The following is a 10,695-nucleotide window of genomic DNA, read 5'->3' as shown; positions in this document are numbered from 1 at the left end:
TGATCCTTTCTGTTTGTTGGCTGTTCAATGGCATATTTGGTGATAGCTTCGATCGTCAGTCCAACACCTAAATATTCACCTCTCAAATGAGCAGCTGAGGACTGAGGCGATTGAGGCCAAATTGTAAATACAACACAGTTGTAAATACAATTTACAATACAAATTAAATACAAATGATGGGATGCCTTACCAGTTGAGTAGGGAGAGAATGCATTTCTTTGTAAATGGTTTGTGAACGTCCTGCATCCAGAGCATGGGATTTTTTTTTGTGCAGCGATGTTGGGTTGTTGGTTCCATCTTTTTGTTGAATGCTTCTTAATCAGAGCCACGTGTGCTGAGTCACCTTGAAGGGCTGTGCGTTTCAACCTTTAAACCCCTTGAACTTTGTTGATATTTTGAACACAGGAAGCTGAAATTCAGTAGCTTTGAAACATTTTGTCGCTACATCAGCATTGTCTGAAAATGTTGTCGCTTGACACCTGTGTCTTTTAAATGATTGATAGAAGTGTGTGTGTGTGTGTGTGTGTTTGTTACGGTATAGCAGTTGGATAGTTGGACTAGAGGTTGTGGGACAAAGGAAAATAACTAGAAATCAACGGTTTTAGTTATGGTCTTTGGGTGACTTGTTTAAATAGCTGAAAATACAGACTTGCTGTGTCAGCAGGTTATGGTATTTTCCATCAGACCCTCCCTTTTCTTGAATTTGGCTTCTGCGCACTAGTGCCCATCTGCTCGTAGTAAGTAGATGAAGAAATGATGGCTTGCTTCAGTAAGTCCCACCAGTGCCATGCCGTCTGTTGTGTAGTTGGTGGAAGAGTTAGTTTCTTAGAAATAACTTTTATTTCAGTTCCCAGGTAGGACATAGTTATTATGGGTTATTTTAACTTTTCTTAAAATATTTGGAAAAAAGATGTAGAAAATGTGCTATCCGAGCCCCAGGTATTACTGATAACATGCTTTGCTTTAAATCTTTACCTTTGCTACCAGAGCACTTCATATATTTGATTCATCACGCTGAGAGATGGGTGGTTGAGAACAGAATTTCGAACTGGAAAGTTCTCCTGTGTTCTGATACTGACTCCCCTCTGTGGCTTTAAGACCAGAAGTCACTTAACTTCACTGACGCTCAGTTTTTGTGAACAATTCTATCTGTGTCAAGATCTTCTATGGAAGCGAGCACAGAGAGACTGTTGTATCCCTGTTTCCGTATCTAGGCCACCTAAGTACTGCTGTGATCTGTGCCAGCTGGAACGTCCCAAAAAGGTTGTCTGCCCTCTGAGGACTACCAAGAGTGCCGTGACAATCAACTGTTTTTGTAACTAATGTTTTGTTGCTTGGAAATGGAGGAAAAAACCTTTCTTCGCTGCCAGTCCTGATCAAAAATCTCAAGAAATCCATCAGCTGCAAGAAAGAACTGGCCCTAACTAAACAGTTTCTGAAGGAGACCCAAATTATGCTGGAAGATGAAAATGAGATACACATTTCTACCTATTTAAATCCTGTTGCAAACTATTACTTCAGTGTGGAGGTTCTTTAAACAGGTAATTCTGCTAAATAGCCATTGTAAAGAGAAGGAGACTGCTCCAGCTTATCCCTGTAAGAAGTCTAACCTTACTTAATGAGATTTCAAAATTAAATGTATGGACCCAGTCCTGCTCCATTTAATCAGTATTTTGCACTCTCCAATCCATGAGGCCATCCAAATAAGTGCTTTCTGTTTTGATCTTATTCTTGGCAAGTGGCAGCACTTTCGGCTAGCTAATAAAATGTAACACCTTCTAAGTCCATTTTTACTTGCTTTCGCGCTATCTTCTAGCTGTGGTTCTTAAAGGTGTCAAATGGTAGCATTATCTCCATTTTCATGAAGGGAATAATTATAGACAAAAAATAAGTCAGAAGATGTTTGTGCTGCTCAACCAGCTGTGCACTGCGCTTAACAATACCTCGTGCTTAATTGAAACATAGCTGAATGTGGGTGCTCAGAGAGTCCTAGGCTGTCACCCTTAACCCCGGACAGTTCTTCCTCTCTAACAAGTCTCCTGACTATCCTCTCACCCACTGCAGTGCCTCCTTCTGGTCGTCAGGGACTGAAGCTCATTTCTAGCTGGAGCATCCTCTGCTGGTCACTATCCCACTCTCCTCACTGGCCCCATATTCTCCGAACCAGGCCGGTGCCCTCCCCGTCAGGCTCCTGCTCCCCTTGAGAAATCCACTATCTGGGTCTCCCACCCCAGGGAATCCCCACCTATTCTCCACCTTGTCTCTCAGTGGCTACTGCCAAGTATATCTAGCCCCCTTTCACTGAGGCTGACTGCAGTCTGTAATGGCCACTCATCGTTGGCTGGGGATTTGGACCTGCTGCCTTTCCCTGCAACTCCAGTACCTCTGTGGGACTAGGACAAGGCCCTGCGGCCTGGGGAGTTGCCAGTCAGGGCTTTCCTAGCCCTGCTTCACTCTAGTACCCCAGCAGCCAGGTCCTCTCCCTTCAGAGCTAGAGGAGACTGACTGAGTGCCTGGCTCACAGCCCTTTTATAAGGGCCAGCTGTAGCCTGATTGGGGACTGGCCCAGCTGTAGCTGCCTCCCCAATCAGCCCAGGCTTGCTGCTTTCCCCAGCCACAGCCCTCTGCAGGGTTGTTCCAACCCCTTCACGGCTAGAGCGGGCAACCGGCCTACCACACCCCCTTTGAATCACCACCTAAATAATCCTTCTCCACCTAGGTGTTGATATATTTCAAATAACTGTTGATTGCTATCATTTCCCTTCCCCTCTGTCTGCTCCTCTTTCTCACCAAGTTCTGGGTCTTGGAGACATTGAATTTTCCTTGTCCTGTAGGAAGGGAATGCGTAGTCTTGTTTCATATGGTAAGTTGGTGTTATTCAATAGAATTCTCTTTGCAATACAGAAATCTCTTGTATTGCCCATGTCTCTTAATTTTACTCCATACATCAGTTCATCAAACACCTTGAACATTTTTATATGCTGGATTTTAAAGAGAGGAAAATGGACAAATAGAGCACCAACATTCTTTATCTAGCCATTAGTACTGTTATCTGTCAACCATGAGTTTCAGAGTACAAGCCATCGGACCTCAGGGAAGATGGGCTGTAAAAGAAAGAGTTACAATTGTGAAGCATAGAGCGATTTGACTAGCAGTATGTTCTTTCTGCAAAAACTGAATTCTGGCAATGCTAAAATTGTCTCAGCTATCCAATGTCATGGTTTGGGAATAAAGGCAGTTTTAGAACACAGAAGTAATTATATTCTGAAATACTAAGAAAAATGTATTGCTAGGTGAAAAATTGAAAGTGCTTAATATTGCCATTTATAGTGTTATCCATAAAAGCTAATATTGCATATTGACATAGTTTGCTTTCACAAATTAAGCACTTTTTTTATTACTATAGAGAAGAGTTTGTCTCAGGAAATACAATTTGAAAAGAAAGAAGCTGAGATTCAGGGATTTAGAGGAAAAATCAAGATTTGACTGAGGAACTTGAGAAAGTGCAGTCAGAGTTGCAACAAACAAGCTGAGATCGCTCATCTCCAAAATCTATCTGCAGCCGAGTTGGCTTGTTTAAAAGAAATAGTAAACATCAAGGCAGAGCAAAAGAAACTTCAAGAGCAACAACAACTCGCTTCAAGAAAATGAGCAACTGAGCAAGGTAATAAAAGAAAGAATGAATCAGTAGCACGTTACTTAGTTCATGACAGGGAAAATGGAAACTATTTCAAATGATTTGTCCTATATCTTGGTTGAAATGGTACAATACGGAAACTAACAAAGCCATGTTATTTTCAGTCTCTGTTATCAATGCCAGATAAGAGCAATATCAATATCCTTTGCTGACAGTTAATGAGGCATTTAGCTTTTAAGAGCCCAAATATTAAATTGTGTCCTTTTTAATATCTATTCTCTATTCTAAGATAACATTTGCTATAACTTCTCCATTAGTAGCATGGAAATGTGATTAAATCTGTTATCTTCTCAACTTCTGGCTATCAAAGATACAGGAGGTCTTTAGCAGGACACCTGAAAACGTGATAAAATTGTGCACGTTTTGTCTGTTCTGTGGCCCAGGTTTTCTCCTCACTGGTAACAAAGAGGTGATTCCTCTCCCCTGTAGAACTGGGAGGTGGATCAGTGTTGTTGCTGAAGGTCCCCGGACTAAGCTCCACCCTTCACCTCAGGCCACCAGAAATTGTGTCCACCAGCAGAACAAGTTGGCAGTTCAGTTTCTCCCAACACTTTGTCTTCTAATTAATTATTGTTCATTTTCTGCCATATTGATTTCATTTCAACTTCTTGCTCCTCTTTCCCTTTCCTCAAGTAAGTTCTGTGGATCCGCAAACACGGCACCTCTCAGTAACTCCCTTTGACCGCTATTGCAGTGCTAGAAAAGCCCTGCAAGATCAAGCTAAGTCCAAGTAGTTCAGGGGGCAGCTTTTTAGGGGGCTTAGAGGGTAACCTATGTCTTGCTGCTCCAAGCCACCAACCCTTGCTCTGTGAGGGGACGGGGCTTTGTTGGACCAGCGCACTAGTGCCATGCATGCGTCCATAAACACACCCATTGGAAGCCCTGACTCCATTGTGAGAAGGCTTGATCAGGAGCATGAGGATTCTCAAGGAGATGAGAACCCGACATAGTCTGCTCAGGAATAATACTTGGAAACTCCGTATGCGCTGGGTCCCAAAAAGGCAAAAGGAATTGTTCCCTTTGTAAGGAAGTAATACGTACAATTAATGAGTAGGTTGTATAAACATCAGTCTTTAAATCTTTTCTCTTGCCTTCTGTCCTGGTCTGAACCCTCACTTGAAACTGGGCGGTTTCAAAGTGAGGACCAGCATGTCTTCCCCCCCACCGCAAAATCCTAGGGTAGGTCTCCCCTTCGGCTGCCACCACCCGGTCAATTCCGTGGGCCGGGACACCCCTGTTTCCCCCCTTGGGAACACAGATCAATTCACAGAGGAGGAACCTTCCCCCTCCCCCCTCTTCCCTCTCTCCAGCCTGCTCCGGAGACAGAGATGCCTGGATTCAACCGCCTTGAATCTCTACACACAGGGAAGCAGCCCACTTCCCCCTCCCCTTCCCCTGAATTTCCCCAAGGGAAGGAATTAACCAAGTCCAAAGAAAAGGAAAGAATTTATTAAGAGAACAAAAGAAAATACCGAATCTCTATGAATCCAAGCTGGGCACTCATAGGGTATAACCTTGCTAAGTTCTGGAGAGAATCCTCTCTCTTTCTCAGTACAACCATGAGGATTCTCAAGGAGATGAGAACCCGACATAGTCTGCTCAGGAATAATACTTGGAAACTCCGTATGCGCTGGGTCCCAAAAAGGCAAAAAGAATTGTCCCCTTTGTAAAGAAGTAATACGTACAATTAATGAGTAGGTTGTATAAACATCAGTCTTTAAATCTTTTCTCTTGCCTTCCCACCCTTAGGGCTGGTCTACACTGTGGGGGGGAGTGTCGATCTAAGATACGCAACTTCAGCTACGTGAATAGCGTAGCTGAAGTCGAAGTATCTTAGATCTATTTACCTTCTGTGCTCACGGCACGGGATCGATGTCCACGGCTCCCCCGTCGACTCCGCTACCGCCGCTCGCTCCGGTGGAGTTCTGGAATTGATGGGGAGCGCGTTCAGGGATCGATATATCGTGTCTAGATGAGCCACGATATATCAATCCCCGATAAATCGATCCCTACACGCCGATAGGGCAGGTAGTCTGGACGTACCCTTAGGATGTGTTTGCTGTTGTTTTCTCCTATATACGGGTCTCCTGGAGTGCTCTGTATCAGACTCGCTGCCTCCCTTCTCTCCCCCCCAAGTATATCTGGGTGTGCAGAGAGATGTGTTACTTCTGTGAAGCCCATTCTCAGGTGGCAGGGTAATATAGTTTGTTCATCTCTGTTTTCAGCCTGGGACCCTCTTTCAAGCAGGGAAGGGGACCCAAATTTTAGGTCACAATGGAGTGGGAATTGTCCCTGTCTGTTTATCAGGTCAAGGACTCAGGCTTTACCAAGGAAAGGAGTTTGGAGTCTCCTCTCCCTCTCCATAGGCTTGCTCAGCATTGAAGGATTAAAGAGCACTTTAGCCAGTGTGTGCCCAGAAGAGAGGCACATAAGAATTCCATTCATTTCCGGTTAAATCTAGATGTTAAACTAAAATGTTATATAAAGATAAGGAAAATGTGTAAGTTTGGGGAACCTAAGTGCAGCAGTAGTCCTACCTGAGAGAGACATGGCCATGCCTCCAGAAGGGGGTTCCTTCCAAAAGATTCCATTGAGTGAGGACACTACAGCAAATTTCAAAACTCCAACTGTGGCCATTTCTTAGACTTAGTAAGGGAAATCTAGTTGGTGGCAAGCAAGTGGGCCATCGTCTCTAGGGTATGATCCTCAATTTGAGTGTGAGAGTTCTCTGGGTTACATTCTTGTCAAATCCTTGAGGTGTTGTGTAAGATATTCTTTCATGGCAATTTTTTCTCTATCTTGATGTGATTTGTAGCAAAGCATTCTTACTCTCTGGCTACAAGGAAACTGTTTACGCTCATGAACGTGAAAAAAATCATCCATACCCCGTGCATCCACTTTCATAAGTGCAAGGCTATTTGGGGAACCAGTGAAATTAGTAGCTGAGACAACAGAAGCCTGAACCCTCCTTGTCAAAGCCGGCATAGTAATCCATTGGTCACTGCCAACACCAAAGGTATTCATGAAGGAATGGTTTCAGAGTAGCAGGAACAGGAGTACTTGTGGCACCTTAAAGACTAACAAATTTATTTTAGCATGCAGAGGGGAGAGTATGAAGCAGAAGCTCACATAGATGACCTAAATCTTTTTCTTCCCAAACAATTAAATCTTCAGCATCACAAAGACAAAATGAGCATTTGTGTGTGAAGAGTTTACAATTCCTATACAAGACTCTTCGTTTTGACCTATCCTCTGTGTTGAGAGGTTTAAATGGCTGGTAGTATCACAGCAAGGCTGAGGTCTCAAGTTACACAATCCTGTCCATTTACAGACAACATCACTGTTTGTGCCCTGACCAGCGAAACTTATCCATTCCCAACTTGCCAGCTGCTAGAAAGGATTCCAACCCCGCTGGAGTTCAAAATCAGACTATTCTGAATCCAGTGCAGGACATTGTTCAACCAGGTTAAAATAAGCATGGCTTTGACATTAAATTTACAACTCTGGTAAAGATTTACAAAGACCCAAAACTTCATCTCATCAATTGTATCCTGGCAGCAGTCACCCCGGAGCTAGTTTTCCCCAGTGACCAGGTTTGCTGATGCCATGCAGTGGTAATGTCCTCTGAGTGGGATTTCAATGTGTCTCCAGAAATTCCATTTGTGGACACGTCATTCTCAGATCCTGTCCAAATGTCTCTTTTGGGGCAGGTAAGTACAAGGAACATACTTTAAGCCAACCCAGTTTTCACTTTGGCCCTTGTATGATTGCTACAGGAACACACCTCACTTGGTGAAGAGCATACCTGGAAGACAAGATGCCGCCAGGGTTATGGTGGGTGTCACAGAAAAAAAGAGCGTCCAGCTTTCTGAACCGCACACCTTGTGCTGTACCGTTTTTCAGTATGTCAGGGTACACGTCCTTTTAGTTTACTTTTACAGAATTCAGTAGTGTTGGAACAAAAACATAGGAATGGACAGATGGGGTCAAACTAGTGGTCCATTGAGTCTCCTGTATGTCATCTGACGGTGGCCAGTAGCAGTTGCTTCAGAGGAAGGTTCAAGAAACCTGTAGAGGGCAGTTATGGAATAACTAACCCACAAGGGAAATTTCTTCCTATCTCCTGTTAGAGGTTGGCTTGTGCTCTGAAGTATGAATGTTTATATCCCTTTCAACATAAGTGAGTAACCAGAGGTCAGAACTTCTCTCAGAGGCCATGGAAATAATGTCAGATGTCGAGAAGAATCCGCTGCTTTACAAGACATTTCGCATAAAGGGAAGAGGAAAGAGCTGAAATCATCCTTCTATTTCTTCACTAGCCAGAAGTTCTGGGAATTTTGGACATGATTGATTGATAGCTAAGGAATCTCCACTATACCAGCAGAAAAAACAGATCTCTTGACGCATGGGCCCCTATTTCATCTGTACCTGAGCTGCCTACAGTTTGCAGCCTGGATATCAAAAGGAAAGTGTAGTTCAGCAGAGATTATCCTTTAGCCCAGTGATTCTCAAACTTTTGTCCTGTTGACCCCTTTCACATAGCAAGCCTCTGAGTGCACCCCACCTCCTTATAAATTAAAAACACTTTTAGCCTGACTGATACATTTTGGTATCCAGGCAGAATTCAATCAGGAACTTTCATTCATTGTTCTGGTAAAGTTTCACTTATGGTGCAAAGGAAACAATACCTTACTTGCCAGGGTCTCTACTTCAAAATGAGACCGTGTTTAAACATGTCTTTTCACTCTGCCCCTAAGGTTGACCGTAACTGACTGATGTGATAGTAAACATAACAGGGCAGTGTCTACACTGCATGTTGTAATATCGTGTTAATGAACACATTAATTAATATCTTCTGAAATTTCCCAGGGCAGACATGCCCCTATTATCTTTAAACTGCTTCTACTACCTCCTTATGTCACACTCGACTTGGGAGAGGATATCAGTTCTGATGTATGCAGAATTTCCATCTAAATTATTAATGAAGTGATTCTTCTTATGACAGCACTATTCTTGCTAATAATTTAGATAGGCATGTGAACAATTCCATGTGCCACTGCAAAGAGAAATTCTGGTAATGACTATATGAAGTTTTATTTGTAACACGCATAGGTTGGGTGTTTACTGACAAGCAGAAGGGGAAAAGTTTAAACCTGTCCATCTAGGTGAATTTTTTCTTATCAATTCCTCTGCATTTTCTAGTCTGCAATCTTTTCTACTTCCATTTATGGTGAATGAGGACTGTAGTTCTATGCTCTCGCTTCAGAAATAAACACATCAAAAGCACTCATGTAGCACAGTGTGGAGCCGTTATTGTGGCAAGCAGGCATTGAATTACAGTACCACTCCATGCCCAGCTGATGGAGCACTGTGCTTGATATTTACATTATCCTGAAGTGTGATTTATAAGGCTGCCAGATATCTACCATCCATTTATTTTGGCACCCCAATGCACATAAGGTGGACAAACATGCCTGGACCACATGCTTTTCGGCTGGGTTCTGCCATTTGGTTATTTTGAATATTATATTTAGATTATGATTTCTCTATCAAGGAAATCTACACACACGTAGCTTTCCAATAAACATGACTTTAATGTTTATCTGTTGGAATTAGAAGCTGCTATAATTCAATTGTATATTACTAAGTGAACTCTACTGTACAAATTCATACTATAACTTTTGTTTGGATTTTTAGTTGCACTGAACTTTTAATTGTAGGTGAGATGCCATTAGTGAGAGTATAATACTTAGACAGAAGAATGAATTTTCCTATTAGCAACTAAAATTTTTTTTTTATTTTATAGCTAGACAATCTGAAGGCTTTAGATCAACTGAAGAAGTAAAATGGATTCGCTGACAGTAAACTGAAGACATGGATGCAATCCTGTAAGCAGCTGGGGAAGGAAAAAGAAATGTTGCTGAAACAAACTGCTGACCATAAATGCTCTATTAAAGGAGCACAAGCCAAGTATGGGGTAGTTGAAGAAGGAGATGCTATACTAGAATGATTGTAAGGCTGCAAATCATTCGTGGAAGTGCTGGTGCAGCTGATGCCAGGATCCCAGCAGCTGGGGAAGCCCAGGAGCCAGCCGCATTGGCCGTTGCTCAGTCAGCCCCAGGCACGGTCCCTGGAGCAGCAGTCTGGGACTCGTGGTGGTGGGGCCCTGAGCCACCCCTTCCCCCCCAGCACCAGCATTGCCCTGCTCTCTCTCTCCACTCCCCAGCAGTCTTCAGGAGCGTCCCCTCTCCCAGGCGGTAAGATTTAGTCCCAGGTATTTTTAGTAAAAGTCATGGAGGGGTCACGGGGCCCTGACTTTTTGTTTATTGCCCGTGACCTGTCCATGACTTTTACTAAAAATACCCACGACTAAAACATAGCCTTAATCATGATCCTGTTTCTAACCTTAATGCATTTATTTAGAACACATGTTTTCAAAACCTCCATTATTACATTTGATTCAGATGAGGGGCCAGATCCTCATAAATCAGTATAGTTTCTGAAGCTCTGCTATAGTTGACTGTGGTTGCACAAGCACACGTCTTATGTACTTAATTAACAAATGAATGATTGAGATCATTGCATTCTAAACACATATTTCCAGAGTCTCCTTAAAGTTATTTGTACAGGTAACGACTCTTTCCCTTGGTCAGGTGCTGATGAGGTTGCCATCTACCTACATTCACTGACCCAGGACAACGAGCCAGAGTATGAGCCAGATGGACTCCCAGAGGTGGTCAGAAAAGGTAATTGTTACTTCTTTAGAGGAGAATGGTCCACATTGTGGGGAGTGTGTGCGCGCACGCTTATCTAAATAATCGTGTTGTCATAGGTGTGACTTGGAAGCATTGTAAAAACTTGGACATCATTGGCCAAATCCAGCCCTCATATAGGTTGCAAGAGAGGGATTCTAGGCCCAGCCATTCCCATTATAAAACACCTTTTTCTTCTGGTTGATAGGAAGGGGGGAAATTTTTGCTTAAACATTTTTAACTAAA

The 10,695-nt window shown here is 43.0% G+C and overlaps 1 long non-coding RNA gene across 1 annotated transcript; it reads left to right on the top strand.

The window, feature by feature from the left end:
* Nucleotides 1–3,630: 3,630 nt before the first annotated feature.
* Nucleotides 3,631–10,398, top strand: LOC120393365. Its single transcript, XR_005592009.1, has 3 exons — nucleotides 3,631–3,664; nucleotides 9,504–9,585; nucleotides 10,351–10,398. It is a non-coding gene; the product is annotated as an uncharacterized LOC120393365 (long non-coding RNA).
* The last annotated feature ends 297 nt before the right edge of the window (nucleotides 10,399–10,695 follow it).

The sequence above is a fragment of the Mauremys reevesii genome, unplaced genomic scaffold (genome assembly GCF_016161935.1).
Source record: "Mauremys reevesii isolate NIE-2019 unplaced genomic scaffold, ASM1616193v1 Contig190, whole genome shotgun sequence".
NCBI lineage: Eukaryota > Metazoa > Chordata > Testudines > Geoemydidae > Mauremys > Mauremys reevesii.
The sequence above is the reverse complement of the archived record's forward strand: the minus strand, read 5'-3'. Positions and strand labels throughout refer to the sequence as shown.